Source organism: Glycine soja, chromosome 2 (assembly GCF_004193775.1).
Source record: "Glycine soja cultivar W05 chromosome 2, ASM419377v2, whole genome shotgun sequence".
Classification (NCBI taxonomy): domain Eukaryota; kingdom Viridiplantae; phylum Streptophyta; class Magnoliopsida; order Fabales; family Fabaceae; genus Glycine; species Glycine soja.
The window spans coordinates 22,175,082-22,191,739 of NC_041003.1; the positions used below are offsets into that span (position 1 = coordinate 22,175,082).

General features: G+C 35.9%; 1 pseudogene; it reads left to right on the top strand.

Annotated features, from left to right (window-relative positions):
- The first annotated feature begins 310 nt into the window (after positions 1 to 310).
- Positions 311 to 3,784, top strand: LOC114373793 (annotated as a pseudogene).
- Positions 3,785 to 16,658: the final 12,874 nt, after the last annotated feature.

The following is a 16,658-nucleotide window of genomic DNA, read 5'->3' on the forward strand; positions in this document are numbered from 1 at the left end:
AAAGTGTGTATCTAGTAATATTATAAGCATATAGTATTATTTATAATAGCAGTAAAAAGATCTTTTACAGTGGAATCATACCACTTGTAAATTTGTTTATTGATAGATAAATTATCTACAATAAAGGTTTCTTTTGGTTATCTAATTTTATTAGTTTCTATAATGGTGTTTAATTGAATATAATATAATGCTTGTTCCTACTCTTTATAAATCATAAGAGATTACTTTTATTTTGAAAAACTATTCTTATTTAAATTTTGATTCTTATGATTTTAATTGTTAATTGAGTATTAACTTAAGATCATTTAATTTCAGAGATGAGGAGATTTTTGGTTGATAGAGCAAGTATTGAGAATGTGAATGTTGTACAACAAGAAGCCGAATTAGAACCGCCACCTAATGTGGTTAATGAGTTTAACCCAAATGAGATTGTGCGTGATCCAGGTCATAGGAAACAAATTAATGAGTATGCTCCGGATATTCAAGATCAAGTGAGGAGGGCATATATATTGAAGGGTCCAATGCAACCACATTTGCCAAGCTTTCCTCGTACTCCATTTGGAAGTGTTTCTAGAGCATTTAGTAAATCATGGTATAAGAATTACACATGGTTAGAATACAGTGAGATCAAGGATGCAGCTTATTGTTTTTATTGCTTTCTCTTTAAGCAACCCGGGAGGGCCGAACACTTTGGTTTTGAAGTCTTCACTAAAAGCGGATATAGAGATTGGAAGCATGCATCTCAAGGCTTGAAAGATCATGTTGGTAGTCATAATAGTTTGCACAACTCATGTGTCAAGCACTACGATGATTATAATAATCAAAGACAAAGTGTGACAAGTAAGTTTGCTAAAGCAACCAAGGAATCAGAAGAATTGTATAAGATTCGTTTGACTTGTTCTTTAGATTGTTCAAGATATCTCATAGCACAAGGCATGGCTTTCCGTGGCCATGATGAATCCTCTACTTCGCTAAATAAGGGCAATTTTAGAGAGATGGTAGATTGGGTAAAATCTCAGAATGAACAAGTGAGGGATGCTTTTGACCGTGGTGGAAAAAATTGCACAATGACTTGCGGTGACATTCAAAAGGAGCTTGCAACGTGTTGTGCACATGAAGTTACCAAGGTGATTATGGAAGAGCTTGGTGATAGACAATTCTCCGTGCTTATTGACGAGTCACGTGATATATCCGTCAAAGAGCAAATGGCGGTGATGTTGAGGTTAGTAGTTGTATTTTCCAATTTCCAATTTTCATTACCTATTATTCTCTATGCCGCCAAGTAAACTGGTTGAATTTGTTTTAGGTTTTTGAATGACAAAGGGAATGTTGTGGAACGATTTATTGCTCTACATCATGTCACAGATACTTCATCTAAGTCATTAAAGGATGCTCTTTATGGTATTCTTGATAAGTACACATTATCTATTTCAAGGATACGAGGGCAAGGATATGATGGAGCTTCAAATATGAGAGGTGAATTTAATGGTTTGCAAAGAAAAATTCTAGATGAAAATCCTTATGCTTTCTATGTCCATTGTTATGCTCACCGTTTGCAATTGGTTGTTGTGTCTGTTACTAGTAGTTGCTCATCTATTCATGATTTCTTTGAGTACATCACCTGTAGATGCAATTGGCTTTGATGTTTTGATGATGATCATGATGATGTGTTGCAATTGATGCAAATGGGCTTTTCAAGATTAAAATTCAAGACAATACTTCAAGATTACAAGGCACAACATCAAGATGATCACTAGAATATTAGGAAGGGAATTCCTAATTGAATTAGCAAAGGTTTGGCCAAGTGATTTAAAATAAAAAGTGTTTTTCAAAGGTTTTACTCTCTGGTAATCGATTACCAGAGGATGTAATCGATTACCAGTGGCCAAATACGTTTTATAACAGCTATAAAAATTTGAATTCGAAATTTTAGACTGTGTAATCGATTACACAATTTTGGTAATCGATTACCAGCAGTTAGTAAACGTTTTAATTCAAATTTTAAAAGCTGTAATCGATTACACAATTACTGTAATCGATTACCAGACAGGAATTTCAGAAAAATAATTTCAAGAGTCACAACTTTTCAAAGGCTTTACTCATGACCACCAATGGTCTATATATATGTGACTTAAACACGAAATTGCTCAGAGATTTTTTTTTGTACAACAAAGTGTTTATCCTCTCAAAGAGCAAATTCATTTTATCCTCTTAAGAATTCCTTGGCCAACTTGATTGCAATTCTTTAAGGAATTATTTGAGTGCTCAATCTGTAAAATCCATCTCTTTCAAGAGAGATTTGTTCCTCTTCTACTTCTCATTCTCTAAGGGATTAAGAGACTGTGAGTCTCTTGTTGTAAAGGATCTCTAAACACAAAGGAAGGATTGTCCTTGTGTGTTTAGAACTTGTAAAAGGAATTTACAAGTTAGTGGAACTCTCAAGCGGGTTGCTTGGGGACTGGACGTAGGCACAAGGGTGTGGCCGAACCAGTATAAAACTGAGTTTGCATTTTCTCTTCCCTTAATCTCCTTTATTTATTATTGCTTTATATTTATATTCAAGTTGCTTCATTTGAATTAATATTTAAGAAGATTGTCATTAAGGGAATTCATAACTTAAGTAAAAAGTAAGATAGATTTTTAATTAGGAGAAAAGTTTGGAATATCTTAATTCAACCCCCCCCCCCTTCTTAAGATATCTGAGGCCACTTGTCTAACATCACCTTGATTGTGAATACAACAAGTGCATCTTGTAAGAGGAGGGATGCTTTGACAGAGGCACAACACAAAGATATTTTAAATAAACTTGAGAGTGGTGAGATATCTAGAGGAAGGGGCTTACACCAATCATCTAGTCTCACTAGACCCGGGGATACTAGATGGGGTTCACATCATACTACATTGCTTCGTTTGGATCAAATGTGGTCCTCCGTGTTAAAGGTGCTTAGTATGGTTGATGAAGATGGACGTGGACCATCTCAAGCAGCAGGTTTGATAGAAAAAATGGAGAGCTTTAAATTTGCTTTTATTTTGAGGTTAATGTTAAAGTTGTTTGGTATCACAAACGAGCTTTCAAATATATTGCAAAGAAAAGATCTTAATATTGTGAATGCCATGGAATTAGTTGATGTTGTCAAAGCTCGGTTGGGCACAATGAGAGAGAGTGGCTGGAATAATTTTTTTGCCGATGTCCAAGGATTTTGTGTTGCTAAAAGTATTCTGGTACCAAATATGGATGACGAAATACCAGTTCGGGGTCGTTCAAGAGCAGAAGGGAGGACTATCACTAATCTTCATCATTACCGTGCAGAGATTTTTTATGTTGCTATTGATAAAATATGTGTGGAGATGGATCACCGCTTTAGTGAAGGAAGTAGCATTATACTTGATTGCTTCTCATGTCTTGACCCCAAGAACTCTTTCTCCAAGTTTGATGTTGATAAGCTTGCTCGTCTTGCTGATATATGCAGACTTTTCTGATGATGACCGAGGAACAATTAGGGATCAACTTGAAACTTATGTGCTTCAAGTGAGAAGAAATGCTTCTTTTTCCACTTGTGAAGATGTTCAAAGTTTGGTTATGAAGATGGTTCAAACTGAGAAACATTTGGTATTTCCATTGGTTTATAAACTTATTGAGCTAGCTTTGATATTGCCGGTGTCGACCGCATCCGTTGAAAGAGCTTTTTCAGCAATGAAGATTATCAAGTCTAAATTGCGCAATAAGATCAACGATGTGTCAATTGTATTTGTAATTAAATTAAAGTATACAAGTAAACTTTAATATTTTAGCTTAAAAACATGAATACCAATACCACAATACTATTGATAATTGAATGAAATTTTAAAACATTAATAAAACAATAATTGTTAATTATTAAATAAATTTTACATAGTATTAAATAAATATGTTAACTATAATATGTACCATTATAATTTTATTTAATAGAAAATATTTTTTATTAATAAATTCAATCGATATATATATATATATATATTTGTCAATTTTTTTCAAATTTTAATAAATTTCATCCTTTTGTCCGTTAGTGTTTTTTAATATTAAAAATAATGAATTTGAACATAATAAAGATTTTTACACTATTATTTTATTAAATTTTATTATATGATTTTTGTAATTTAAAACCCATGATTTCTATAACAAAAAAAAAGTTATCTCCCCCTACCCATGCTCCTTTGGTTTTTCCCTTTATCTTCTTTCTTCTCTCCCCATTTGAATCTCTTTTGCCCCAACACCTAGGCTTCCTTCCACTACAAGAATTTCATACTTTAGTATTAGCCCAGACTCAATGCTAAAGCATGAACCGGATGTTCATTAGTGTTGGCTTTGTGGTAGTCATAAAATCAATGGTTAAATGGTTCAAGCTAATCAATTGTGTTGACAAAATGGTCTATGCAAATTGGCATCAATAGAAAACTAACACTTATGTCCATACTAGGGCAAAAAAAAAAGGGTTAATGCTACATATAGCATTGTACAAAGTTGACACTAATAGTGTTGACAAATTATCATCAGTTTCAAACTGATGCAAAGTTAGTGCCTAACATGGCTGACGCTATACCTCAAGCCTCCACCCTAATCCAACTTTTCTCCAACACTTGAATCTTCCATCTATGTTCCCCACTCTGAAATTTCTGTTTTTGAAAATAAACGTTGTGCGGATAAATGGCATAATTGAAGTTGAAATAAAAGAAGAAAATAACATAAATAATTAACCTTTGTGACATTTTAGCCTTTGTTATTTGGTAAACTCAACTCCAATTCCTACAAATGTTTGATGAAACATGAAGTGTAAGAAATATTTTAATCTTTATATGTTAATGTATTACCACAGAGAAAATTACTTTTCAAAATGATCTTGTTTGGTCTAATAAAGAAGATAAACTTGAAAAGCTTAGTGACTCAAATGTCATTAACTTCACATGGATTGTCAATCCTCGAGAAATGCTTTATGCATGTATAATAGATCCCTTTTTGGTGAAACTACCCAAGCAATCTAAACAATGCAATATGTTCCTATTTAATATTATTTTTTTGTCTAATAACTACTAACCTCAATTAAGCATCCAAATCTATACAAAAATATTCCACAATTTGTTTGATCTTATTCTAACTAACTAAATGAGTTCATGTGAAGCTCTAACCTTGGGGGTGTTATCAAGTTTGGAATCTCTATGTGGCTCATTTTGATCATATGAGTTGAAGTATCCTTGCAATGTTGGATAACCTTGATGTGTCATCAGTAGTCTTATCTTGGTCAAGAGAGTCAACTACAAGAGTATAAGTTAGACAAACACTTCATCTCATTGTTCCAACATGATGTAATTATCCATTTGTATTCCTCTTCTTGTTCTTATTTCTCATTGTTTTATGTTAGTTAATTCTCTTCCTTATTTTAATGTTTATTTGGAATCAATCATTCTAATACTCAATTGATTGCGTAATAGTGATCATCTGCATGTAATCAATAGATCTAGATAGAGAATATTTTATACTAAATTGCATGATCAAAACATTTAGGTAATCTCTGAGTGATTAGGTGATAACCTTGGAACCAACACCAAAACTTCTACAACAAGTTCTCTGAAACTTGTCAAAAAAACTCAAAACTTGGCCATTCATCCTCATTTCTCAAGAGCTGGTTAGGAGAGCAAGGGAATATTCCAAGCTTTTCCAAGTGTCCTTGAGTCATTGACCCATCAAGCTTAAGTACATAATTTCCATTCTCCATTTTAGATTTGATTTCCCCTTCATTTCCTTGTTCTATCTTCTCTAGTAATTTAAAATTTTCATTTTTACTCATGAAGGGAAACCTTTTGAAAGTTGGATATTCTTCATTTTTCTCTCAAAAATTTTGTGAGTTTCATCAAGAGGTAAGAGGGGTATTTCTCAACCTTGAATCCATTCTTGTTGTTGAACATGTTATTTCAAATTTTCATACTTGCTGCCCTGTACTGGATCTATTTTTTGGCTTTTTTTTCTTGCAATTTTGATGCAAAAAATGAGTTCCATGAATATTAAAGCCCAGGTTTTGACTTAAGGTTCACCTAAAACGGAATTTTCTAAAAAAAGTTACGAGCAAAACAAGTTTAGGGGACTTTTTGGAAGAAAAAAAATGAATTTTTTGTTACGAATTTGAAATGGGTTGTATTGTTGTATAGGCTGTTTTTATTTAATTTTTGACCTTTAAAATTATTTTATTCGGTATGAAAATGTAGGGTAGCATGTAAGATTTAAGAAAAATCAATTTTTAGAGCAACTGGAAAGTTAGAATAAAGTTTGAGTGCAAACTTGGCGAATCTGAACCATGTGTTGATTTTCGAGTACTAAATGACCTAATTTAACAATTTTAAGCTTAAAAATGAATTTTGAACATACAAAAACCTTCGTAGAGCAGTAAGGAACATTAAAATTGATCTCTAGTGAAATTACGTGACAATAGACTTAAATCGATAAAATTGCAAAAATTGGACACTTTGTGTTTTGTACTTCTAAATGACTAATTGAACATGCAAGAATTTTTGTACTAAATTGTTATAATTTAGAATGAAAAAACTTGAGCATGTGATTTCTGGCATTATTTATATGTTGCTTGTAAATTGTATCTGGTCTAGAACCTTAGGATAGTCACTGAATATGAGTAAGACCGTGAGAGTGTGAACTCCGGCAAAATATATCTGCAGAGAGCCTGCCATATTGTGTAAGATATACTTGCCCTTGTGCGAATCTAACATATTTTATGCATCAAGTTTCTAGCGTCGTTGTTGGGGACTAGTTGCAAAATTCTCAAGTAATTTAATTTTGTTAAACCAAATAGTTTTGTTTATAGACATTCTTTTATTATTTATTTAATTTTTTTTCTATTTATTTTTATTCTTTTATTTCCTATTACACTTGATCTTCTTCTTTGTTTTGTAGTGCATACAAACCAAGTCCCAAAATTTACCACTACAATATGAACCTAATATTGACAAGCTAATTCAAAAACTTCGTGCAAAAGTCTGTGAAGAGAGAGAGAAAGCAATGACAACTAATTAGGCTAATACGCTAATAAACTACTTCACCCCTACCTTGGGAGACACCAATACCATCTTACTACCCGAGCTGCTTGAGGGAGCCATATTTGACTTGAATCATGGATTCCTATAGATGTTGGAGAACAACCCATTCAATGGCACTGCCCATGAAGATCCTATGCAACACTTGAGGAAGTTCATCAAGTTGACCAACACGGTGAGACAAAATCATATACCAACAAAGTACATCAAGTTCACTGCGAGAAAATAGCATCACCACATGGAACCAATGCACAAGTACCTTCTTAAGGAGGTATTTCTCTCCCATGAAGACAAACCAGTACATTAGGGACATTGGGAATTTTGTGTAGAGAAAGCAAGAAAGTTTACTTGAAGCCTTGGAGAGATTGCAAGAGATGATAAGAAGTTGTCTACATCATGGCTTCTCCCCCACAAAGGCTAGTTCATATTTTTCAATCACCAATCACATTACGCATGAATCACGGACTGGATCAAGATGAAATAACACTCATCAATTTCATACTAAACAATTAGCAAGTGTTATGCAAAAATTATACTAAGACTCAAGCCTATATGCAATGTGGTACCATGTCAGTGAAAAACCACCATGAGGCGCTTAGGAGTACATAACAAGACACACCACACAATGGATATGTCAGATCACTCTCACTAAATAAAATCATAAGGTGATCAGTCAGGGCCACTCTATTTTGTGAGAATGCTCCAACCATATGGGATCAACATAGGCTTAAAGGAGCACTCAAACCAGTGTCTTTACCCCCAAGGCCTAGACTCCGAAGAATCCGTTAGGGCCTCACCTTCCTGATTCAGGTCCAACCCCTAAAACAATTTTTGCACGCAAACACTGCTCATGAATTATACAACATCTACAACCTCATACTCGTGTTTCAAACATGTTTAACACATTGCGCTACAATTTAACACTTTAGGTTCCTCACTAAGAATCCTACACTTTTCCTTTAACACTGAGCATAAACACTTTTCTCAAGGTAAACACCAGTTGAGTTATTGTATAATTCACAGCTCACAACAGAAGTATTGTCACATCAAGTGTTAACCACACACTTATTCACAACCAAATTCCATGTACACAATTTGACATCTCATAATGTCACAATCCATCATCACATGTTTACATGTATCTCAAAGGTTAACACATGTTCAACTTTACACTTGTGCTCAACCTCAACAACAATATTATACTCTCATTATAACAATTTATCACGCCTTATAACTCATATGCACATCACACAGTAATAATATTTGCATGAGACAACACACACACACACACACACACACACACACACACACACACACACACACACACACACACATATGTATGTATACACTAAATCAAGCTACCTTATTTTCAATCAAAAAGAGTTTCTACAACAATTAAATTAAAATTACATCAAAAGAAATACTACTAGGCATTAACTTGACAACTTTCTTTAATTTATTATTTTATTGTTACAATATATATATATATATATATATATATATATATATATATATATATATATATATATATATAACATGTTGATCATCATTGTGGGAAAATACAGAACAAAGACAATAATTTGTATAAAATAAATAATTAAAGAGAATATTATTTAGAGTATAGTTCATGTTAATTAACAAAAAACTTAATTTTTTAGGGTTCATACTCAACACAAAAACACATCAATTTCACGACAATTTCTCATTGGGATATCAATTGATTTGTCAAACATGTATAATTCACAGTTATAATTGTAAAGATAGAATCAAAATTTGTAGAAACACCCCCAAAACTCATTCCAATTGATACTCTAAGATCCCTACACATGTTCTCACTACTCCCCAATTGTGAATAACTCATTTCTTACCTCTAAGTGGGCTCACGTGTATAGTCCAGAAGTGATAGTAGCGTCTTTAGCAGTTTCCTAAGATTCCTTAACCTTAACCTCTGTTTGCTCTGTTAGAGTTTTCAAGCGTTAGAGAGAAGGAAAAGAGATTGTAGCCTCCATTTTACTGTTAAAGTGTGAGACTAATTTCTCTCTGCCAAAACATTATTTCTCAAATCCCAACGGTGAGAATGTGTGAAAATAGGTTCCAAAGGTGGTGTCCAAATTTCACTACGAACCAATGGTTGACAAGTTCAGGATCATAGTTTTACTGGGACAGGTTTTTGGTCTCTGCGGGAAAAGAGAAAGCTATGATACGAAGGGAATTTCTCTCACTTCAGACATTTTTTTCACAAATTACAACGGTGAGAATGTTAGAAAATGAGTTCCAAACATGGTGCTCAATTTTCACAATGATCCAACGGTTAACGGGTCTAGGATCATGATTTTACTGAGACAGATTTGAGTGTATGAGGGAAAAAGAGAGGGTTTTAGGAGAGGAAGAAGAAAAAACGAAATTGAGAGAAAGAGGAAGCGTAGAGACATATCATCGGTTTAAAAACTGACCTAACGTACCTCTATTTATAGCTAGGATACTCTCAGCCTATTATTTCTCTATTTTTATTATTTTATAAATAAGAATTCTATTTTATTTCCTATCAAATGAATAAATAAATTTTTTTATTTTCCTTCAAACCATTATTTTAATTAATAAAGTTATTTCTTCCTATTTATTTAATTATAAAAACCTCATCATTTTTCTAAAATTATTTATTTTTAAAGAAATAAAATCCTTTTTAATTTATTTGACGAAAAATGGAGTGTTACAAAGACCAAAGCAAGAAATGATACTAAGGTATGCTTTGGCCAAGTGTTTTACCAATGTCAATCTTGCTTGTAAACTCCACTAACTGTGAAGTACACAACGTTTGTGTCTTGTTAACCAATGATTTCCTCAAACCCAAAGCCACCGACGTCAACTACTATTTCACGCCGCCAACTACTTCGAGTTTACTTACTCGACGATTGTCATACTCTAATTTCATCTTGGGACTATCGTTCGTTGATCTTTTGACCCTTGCTAGTCGGCTTACTGTGTTGAACGCCAGTTACAGTGCAAAGCAATGAACCATTCAGTGTTTCGATCAGGAAGACAAAAGATACCAAGAAAGGAGGGCAAAAGGAGTTGCGCTAAGCGCGAAAAGCGGACTCTCGCTCTCGCTAAGCGAGATCTGCAGATTATAAATACGTTCTTCAACGTGAAAAACATGATTTCCCCCCTCTCCTCCTCTCCAAACGCCACCCAAACCCTAACACCTCCTTCTCCACCACCCACGACCACCAGTGGCCACCACGAGCCGCCGTTCCTTGCCGCCAAACCTCCATGCCAAGAAGAATGTTGTAATCGGAGCGGAATCCTCAGAATCCTCCTCAAGGATTCGATGGAGAAAATTCCCTCAATCCTTCATTACATAGCTTCTGATGTGCCATCATTTTCTTCTATTTTCTAAACCCTTTTTGCACCATTTTAATTACTGATTGGTCTTAATTGTCAATTAATTAGGCAGTTTTATTATTTGGGTCCATTTAGCTAATTTGATGTTTTAAATCTAATTTCAGGAATTAATGAAACATTGGGCTTAATCCGGATTTTGGTTGTGGACTTGAAGAGGGCAAATAAAGCAGCGCTTACCTTAGTTAATTTCTACTTAGAAAATTTCGCAATTTTATTTTATGTTGTTCAGTGTTTATTTCGTTTCGGGCCAGAGTATTGTAATAGGGCCCAGAGACTTTGAGTGACTCTTTTTAAATAGCAGCCTTGGGATTCATGCAAGGCATTCTGTTATGCTATTCATTATTCAGAGCTTTTGTTTTAGGGTTTTACGTTTTCTGCTTTGATGCTACTGTTCACGTAATGCAATTTTACGTTTTCTGTTTCTAATTACAATTTCGTTCTTGCTTCTTCTTCTACTCTCATTTACATTTCTGTTTCATCTACATTTCTGTTCATTTACGTTTTTGTTCATTTACGTTTCTGTTCATTTACGTTTCTGCTTCATGTTTCATTTGCGTTTTCTGTTTGAATCCATGGAAGGCTAGATTTTCTGGTGTTGTTTCCTTTTGAGGACGAAGCTCAACTCTCTTTGAGGTTTCGCTTGTAATGTGGTTTCCTGACAGTTTTCCCTTCACTAGTTATCCCAAATTCGTGAATATTAATCAGTGCATGCTTCGTGTTCGATTAATTGCCTCTGAGCCTAACTTGCGTTCATGCTTAATGGACGAAGGGCCAACTGGTGTATGTGGTGCCTAATCACGTATTGAAAACCCTAAGTTGATTTTCACTTAGTAAATTGAAATAGGGTTGGATTAAGTGGTTGACTGTTAGGGACAAATTCTCCATAACCCAGGATAAGAGAATGGCTTCTGAATCAGAGGAAACAACCCGTTTTTAATATTAGTAGTTTCGTATTTCAGTTTACTTGTTCTGCTCTTTAATCACAAAAAAAACAAATCCCCCCCAATCGTTACTGTTACTGCAAGTATATTATGAACATTTGGTTTGTCACTGCTCGTTGGGAAATGACCTAGGATCACTTCCTAGTTACTGCATTTTCATGGTTATTTGATTCGGGTACGGCCTCGATCAAATTTGGCGCCGTTGCCGGGGTGCAGTGTCCAAAGGTTCATAATAGCTAGCTAGTGTTGTGTGTTTAATCCTTTCGTGTTTTATGTTTAATTGTTAGTATTGTGTTAGTATGTGTGTTAGTGTCGTTTAGTATCTTGATATTTTGTTTAGTGTGTGTTCTGTTTCAGTTTTCCCATTAAGCGTTTCCCCTGTTTCAGTCTTGGGTGTTTTGCTGTGAATAGTGTTTTGCGACGGACTTAGCGACCACATTTGCTTGCGGCAAAACAGAGTAGTAGTAGAAATCCCTTAGCGACGGATTTTAGCGACCACCCATGCTGAATTATTTGTGATTTTTTGTTTTAGTAGCTAGGGTTGTTATTTTTGGCTGAATTGTTTTGTGGTAACTTCTTTTAACCTATATTTTGTGGGAAAAATAGCTAGAGCATTTAGTTTGGTCAGATTTGAAAGTTCCAAAAAAGTAGCAAATTTTGTGTTTGTCGAAACTTCAAACGGCCATAACTTTTGCTCCGGTTATCAGAATCGCAATTATTATATATGTATTTGGGGTAGAAAAAAATTTCCTACGCCGTGGCAGCTGGCCATAGAGGTCTCCATCGTCCAAAAAAAGCAATTCTGTCAAAAGTTTTTTATTTTTTAAGTTTTATTCACTTATTTTTCTTAACCTACCAGTTTTAGCTTTCATAGTTAGACTTTGAATTTTTGTCTGAAATTTTTTGTGCTATTTTCTCATCATTTTATAAGGTTGCTCACAAAATTTCAAGTCATTTGGATATCATTTGAGGGTAGCTGTAGTTCAAACCTACACCTTTATTTACATGACAAGGCAACTAGTTGTGTGCATGCTGAATGTAACATCCTGGAAATTTCTACCCGGAATTTTTGGAAACGATGTATTTTGAATGATTATATATATATATATATATATATATATAAGTATTATTCAGTGTATATGTATAGATATGTTCTTGGTAGAAATAGGAATAGTGGGGGCAAGATATGCGGGTTGGACTAATTAAGGGAGAGAAATCCATAACTGGGAGGTTATGGGTTAATTCCTGATTAATTAATTAAAATCATCGTTTTGCATGCGACTTAAAATTTAACGAAACCAACCTCTGAACCACGCTCGGGGTTTTATTCTGAGCGTTTTGATATATATATTGCTTGCTTTCGAAAACTGGCCCCGGCGGACGCAGAGAAACGCGAGAAACTGGAATCAGAGAAATGACACGCAAATCGAGGCAGGATTTTAGCGTTTCAAAGGTCAGATTTTTCTCACTTTTGTGACTGAGTATGGGTCACAGTCAAAAAGAGAAAGTGGGCCCTTCTTGCTCCACTCAAATGGAGACATGTGGCATTGCTTGAATAAAATAATAGAAAAAGAGAAAAACCCTTTTTATTTAAAAACCACAAAGCTTTTCTCTCTCTTCACTCAGCCCCCACACTTTTTCAGACAGCTCTCTCTCTCCCTCACGTTGGCATTTTCTCCTCCCTCATTCTCCATTGAAACCCCAACAAAGCTCCAACCTTTGGTACTCATTTCTGCTCCAAATCGCGAAAGGAGAGCATTTTCGGGGTCGTGAAGTGCGTGGCTACGAGTGGGACTTCGAAATTTCAGGTTTGGGTGGACTTCTTTCTCTCTTAAATTTCGTGGGTATGGGGTTTTGGGAGATATGATGGGTGGTTTTGTTAGTTTTCTGCTGTGTGATGATTATTTGTGAAGGAACTTGTTGAAAGCTTGTTGAAATTGCCATGTTTGGATGAGTTAAACATACCCATTCTGTTTTAGGGTTTTGTGATGATGTTTGTGATGTTGTATGCTGAAAAACTGCTCATGGAAAACTGTTAGAGATGAAATGTAGAGTTAACCTAGGGTTGGAAAGTGAGAATGTGATGTTATGAGTGGAAAAAGAGTGAGGCTTTGAGAGTTGGAAGGTTAAGTCTGAATTCTGTGGTAAATGGAGGTTAAAGTGAGTTAATACTAGCTTGAAATGTCATTTTGGACTTATGAGAAAGCTTGGACTGTGCTAGGGAGAAAAACAAATGACCAAAGTGAACCAAGAGCCATTTCTAGGGCAAAATTGGGTGTTGAAGAGTCAAATTTTGATTCGGTGAAATTTTAGGTGTAAATCCAGTTTGAGCAAGTTTAGATGGATGTTATGGACTGGTGTGAGGTGAGAGTTTGCTTCAAATTTACCTCATTCTCAATTTCACTTCTCAAACCTAGAAAACCCATTGAATGGAGGGGTGTTGGACACCTAGATTCTGTGTTGCTGTGTTTTGAAGCTTGGTTTTGGGTTAGACATGATTGATGCATGATTTGGGACTTGTAGGAAGTGATTTGGGCAAGATTGGATGAGAGGAAGTGTGATTTTCGAAATCTGCACTTTGTGCAGATTTTTGCTGTGAAATTGTGCAGCAGGATTTTGCACAAGTGCAGAAAAATGCTATGTATTTACTGGGTGTGGAAAGAGCAGTGCAGAGTGAGTTCTGGATGTTTGCTTGTAGATCCCAACGGTCAAAATGTAGGCTTATGCACTATAGACTTCCAGTAAAATTTTGGAGTCGATCCAACGGTTAGTGAATTGGATCGAAGGAATTGTTACTGGGGTCTTTAAGTGAGAAAAGCTGTGATTTTAGTTGGTGTGTTGAGCAGAGTTCTCTGCCTTGCTCTGTTTTGCTTGGCTGTGATAGCTTGTGCTGTTTGTATGTTGTTTTGCTTGGATGTTGTGGAAGCTTGGGAGGATTGATGGGGGCCCGGTATTGAGAGAAACGAGGATATGGGCTACGTGGGAGTACGTGAGCTCAATTGGAGGTGGGCAACAGGGGATGGTGGGTTTATGCGCGCATTGTGGATGTGGAAAACTTGTTGTGCACCATCGCCCGACCGCCACCTAGTACCACATGTGATGGATACCCCATAATCCTACAAGCTTGCGATGAGGAAGTGTTGAAGGGTGAAACTTCCTGCTTTTATTGTTGACCACAGAGTGGTACCTGGAGATATGTCGCGGGGGTCAGGAGACCTTGGGGACGTCAGGTGGGGTGCTATTGCCCAAAACCAAGCTTGACCAATCCCGACCCAACCCGGGCATAGTCGGTCAGTGAGAACCTGTGATGTACCTAAGCAGGCGAGCTCCTGGCAGTCAACAGATAAAAGGAACAAAGACCACAAAGCAAGGAGGCTTGTGGTGGCTGGCCAGCTGTGAATTTTGTGTAATATGTGGTTTGTGGCCTCTGGTAATCGATTACCAAGGGTGGGTAATCGATTACAAGGCTTAAAATTGAAGACAGGAGGCTAAGATGGTCTCTGGTAATCGATTACCAAGGGGTGTAATCGATTACCAGGCTTGAAAACGAAGTCAGGAAACTTAGGGAGCCTCTGGTAATCGATTACCAGCCTGTGTAATCGATTACACAGAGGAATGGGTCACTGGTAATCGATTACCAGGCATGTGTAATCGATTACACAGTGTATTATTGCATATTTCATGTCCTGAGGCTGTATAATTCAAGTTTAGCCTCTGGTAATCGATTACCAAGGCTGTGTAATCGATTACCAGAGATGGAAAGTCTTAAATACCCCTTTTTCTTGCATGTATTGGTTATGAGACAAATTGTGTGTAGCGCAGTTAGATTCTTGTGAAAGAGTCTACCCCTTTCTCTTCTTTCTTGTAGATCGTGATGGCGGCGCAGCTAATCCGTGATCGAGTAGAGATGGAGTGCCTAGAGGGAGCTTGGGAGACCCTCGAAGGCAACACGAGGTGCCGATTTCGGGGCACCATTCGATTCACGGCTACTTCTTTGGTGCATCCAGATGTACCTGCACGGATGCTTCAGCGCATGGTGGAGTGGACAACTCCTTGGATTAGTTTTGTATATTTTTGAGGGTGGGCGTATCTAGGACTGACTGTTAGGTTTACTCTTTTGTTTTGTATGGGTAGACCTGATGTATAGGAATTTGATAATTGTATACATGTGGCTGAAGCCACCACTATGGACACCTTTGCTCTGGATGACACTATATATTTTGTAAAAACTCCCATATTTTGGACAGCTTTAAAACGATGAATGCATTTATAATCGATCTTGTTATTTGAAAAGAAAGCATTAGCAAATTTATTTGTAAAAGAGTTTATCGACTGTATTTTATCCTTTTATTTTCACGTGACGACCTAAAGTAATGGCTGGTATATTCTTCCTTTTGAAACAACAAAATAATTTAGAGAATTATGAACGGTAAGAAAGAAATGACTCCGAATAGAGTTGTGAACTGGCCATTCAGGACTTTATAGTGAGGATTTTCCTTCTAAACCTAGTTATGGTGAAAAGAGAAAGAAATGAAAAAGAAAAAGAAGAAAAAAAAAATTACCATGGTTTTTGTTATTTAAATTATTACTATTAAACTAGTCATTAATTTAGGGACGCCACACTGAATGTAGTGTATGACTAGAGGCAATCCATCTGACTTACAAACCTTTGATCCTGAGATAGATAGGACATTTCATAGATTAGTTAGGCATCATTTTATACCTTTTGATCATCCTGAGCATTCCATTACTGGTGAATCTGTGCATTCTGTTATTGGTGATTTTGAACATCCTGATTTGGAGCATTATAATTTTGAGGATTCTGATTCTGAGCATTCTGATTTTGCACATTCTGAGAACATGGCACAACTTCCACCCTGTGAGAGGACTCTAAGGGAAATGGCTGCACCTGATTTTACCTACGAAAGCTTGTGCATCCAATACCCTGATGAGGATGTCCCATATGTTCTCAAAACTGGACTGATACATTTGCTTCCAAAGTTTCATGGCCTTGCAGGTGAAGACCCGCACAAACATTTGAAGGAATTTCATATTGTCTGCTCCACCATGAAACCCCCAGATGTCCAAGAGGATCACATATTTCTGAAGGCTTTTCCTCATTCATTAGAGGGAGTGGCAAAGGATTGGCTGTATTACCTTGCTCCAAGGTCCATCACGAGCTGGGATGACCTTAAGAGAGTATTCTTAGAAAAAATTTTCCCTGCTTCCAGGACCACA